Here is a 2,979-nt window from a genome sequence, read left to right as displayed (position 1 = left end):
GGGGCGCTATGGGGGACTTTTGGGATAGCATTGGAAATGTAATTGAGGAAAATATGTAATAAAAATATTAAAAATTAAAAAAAAATAAATAAAAAAAATTGAAAAAAAATGCAGGGTCCCCACACCCTTCTCTTTAAATTTATTGTCTTTCTTGTAAAATAATTTACATTTTTGGAGTAGAAAGCATCCTCTTCCTTTACTTCCGTTACCACTACCTTCGGTGGGTCGTCATTCTCTTCTTCTTCACCATCTCTGCACTCACTGCTGCTGCCTCCTGCCTGACTCTCGGATGCTTTAGCAGAGAACGGTGAAGAGGCTGCTTTACTCTGGGCAGCAGCTTTACCAAATAAACTAGAGTTTCCAGCAGAGAATGAAAACCCAGTTAGGGAGCCAGAGCTTAACGCGTCCCAAAACTGCTGAAACTAAACGAGGCACTTGTTGCTCCTTGTGCTGCGTCCGATTTCTTTTCTGCTGTAAACTCCACCTTTTCAGATGTGTCCTCCGCTTTGTTGCCATGAAATGAAAATGGTGAATCTTGCTGTAGTTTTGTTGAACCAAAAATGGAAGGAGGCTCCATTCCAACCGTCGCCCTGTCTGTCTGTCTCTCAGAACTGCTGCCACCTCCATTCTCAAGCTGTTTCTCGATGGACCGTCGCCAAGTATTTCTCATAGTCTTTAAAAATGGGTGTCAGGTCACAAAGCGGGTTTGTGTTCACCGCTTCACTATCCAATCCGTGATGGAGCAGTTCAAGCCAGCCAGCTGCTTGTGATAGGCATTCCCAGTGCAGGCAGTACTAGACGCAGGGCCAGAGGAGCGTGGCTGATTGCTGCTATTGCATTTGGGACTCGAAATCTTTTTAATCACAAAGGTAGTAGGGCCATTCACAGCAAAAGAACCAAAGGCTGCCTTGGGCTCTGCTGCTGTCTTTACACTGGAGAAGGGCGTGGCATTGTCTGTGCTCTTTCCATTTGTCAGTCTTTCCAGAGGCTTTCCTCCAGAGCCACCAAATCCATAAAACCCTCCTCCTACGGAAGGCACAACCAAACCTTTGAAACCCTTTTTTTTTTTTTTTTGTTTTTGTTTTTGTTTTTGTTTTTTTTTGTTTTTTGAGACAGGGTTTCTCTGTGTAGTCGTGGCTGTCCTGGAACTCACTCTGTAGCCCAGGTTAGCCTCGAACTCAGAAATCCGCCTGCCTCTGCCTCCCAAGTGCTGGGATTAAAGGCGTGTGCCACTTTAAAGGCTCCTCCGCTATCAGATTCAAATCCAACGTTTCTACACTTTCCCTTCTTTACGGCTCTGCTCTTCATGACTTCCTCACTGGCCACTGAGAATGTTCCCATCTCTTCAACTTCGTCTTCTTCATCTCAGTTCCTTTCAGTTAACTCCTTCTCCACAACTCTCTTCGCCATTTTTGTGAACCTTGACTGCTGCCGCAGATCACGCTGGAGTCCTGGCGCTGTGGCGAGCAGGGCCCAGGTGGGAGTCGCCGCTGCTGGGAGATTCCTGTGCTTCGAGCGGCTCCGGGGACTTCGTGATCAGCAGAACTTTGAGTTCTGTGTGATTCTGAGTCTGACACTGAGGATAAGAAGAGACATCCGCTCAGCCTGAAGCTGCTACAGAACGGTGAAGAGAGCGCCTGGGGCCGCCATCTTGTAACTTGAACGCGATAGTGTATTCTTTATAATGTTTTCATATTCTGGCTGTGATTTTACCTCTTCCCCCATTTTTTTTCTGTTTTTTATCTCCATATCTCTAATTTGATCCTCTTTTTATTCACATTCCCCATCAGATCTCTTGTAATTTGATATTCCTCTCTCTATTGCTTCCCACCCCATACTCTCATTTTACTTTCCTGCTTTCCACAGTTACTCCAGGTTATACATGTCCATCTGAGAAACTGGAGCTAGGAACATTAGATGACAGAGAACCTGTGCTTGTTTTTCTAGATCTGGTTTATCTCACTCAATATTATCTTTTCTAGGTCCATTAACTTACCTTCAGACTTCACAATTAGGAGTATTCTATAGCATATATGTACCATATTTTCATTATCTAGTTGTCAATTGAAGGTGTTGATTTTTATGGATATAGGTTCAAATCTAGAGATACCTTATTTTTATAACTTTTACTCATTCTTGTTTGTTGGGGAAAGACTACATCAGAGTATTTCTTTAATGTTTTCCTGGTGTTTTATGCTCCAAGGTACTTATCATCAGATGTTGGCTATCCTTATCCCTTGTTCTGGTGATGGCGACCCAGTTGTTTCTCTACTGATCCAATGGCTCCATGAGGTTAGGATTAATCATGTCTCATCTGTGAAATTGCTATGCTTTTATTGAGAAAAACAAATCTAGCACTGATGGTAGAGTGAGGCTGGGCTAAACAAATAAATTACTGTTCTGACGGCCAAAGGGCTTAGCTTTATAAGATAATGGGAGATATGATTAAGAATTTATTTATTTGATGAATTCCAGGACTTACATTTTAAAATGTCCCATACTGAACTGAGCATTAAAAATTTATCACATTAATAGATTACTTGGGAATTGTACAAATCTTGTCGATGGCATTATTTCACTGGGAATTGTACAAATATTATAGATGGCATTATGGAACTAAGAGCTAGGTGGGATATAAATGAATTCCAGGTGAACCTGTACAGATATGAAAGCTAGTGTAAGTTTCATTTCATTTCTTACTTGATGGTTATTTCCTGATTACTGGAAGATGACAAAGAGAGCAATGGCAGGAACCTTGATGTTACAACTTAGCCTTTCCTGTGTTCCATCCCATCCCATATATTTCTTACTACATCTTTAATGCCAAGTGTCTTATGTGATACTATTAAAAAAGTTTCTGATCCAGAAGAACTGGCATTTGTGAGATTTTAATGAATTTGAGAAAGACGGAGATAGATAAATGGATGGATGGATTGATAGATGAATACATGAAAAGATGGATAGAAAGATGATGGATAG

General features: G+C 41.5%; 1 pseudogene across 1 annotated transcript in view; it reads right to left on the bottom strand.

The window, feature by feature from the left end:
* Nucleotides 1-1,410, bottom strand: part of LOC110289436 — a 1,936-nt pseudogene extending 526 nt beyond the window's left edge. The window contains exons 1-2 of the transcript XR_002377348.2: nt 1,234-1,410; nt 122-1,057 (exon numbers count right to left, since the gene is read on the bottom strand). The product of XR_002377348.2 is annotated as a nuclear pore complex protein Nup50-like (transcript). The remainder of the gene's footprint in view (nt 1-121; nt 1,058-1,233) is intronic.
* Nucleotides 1,411-2,979: the final 1,569 nt, after the last annotated feature.

This window comes from Mus caroli, chromosome 2, assembly GCF_900094665.2.
Source record: "Mus caroli chromosome 2, CAROLI_EIJ_v1.1, whole genome shotgun sequence".
Classification (NCBI taxonomy): domain Eukaryota; kingdom Metazoa; phylum Chordata; class Mammalia; order Rodentia; family Muridae; genus Mus; species Mus caroli.
The sequence above is the reverse complement of the archived record's forward strand: the minus strand, read 5'-3'. Positions and strand labels throughout refer to the sequence as shown.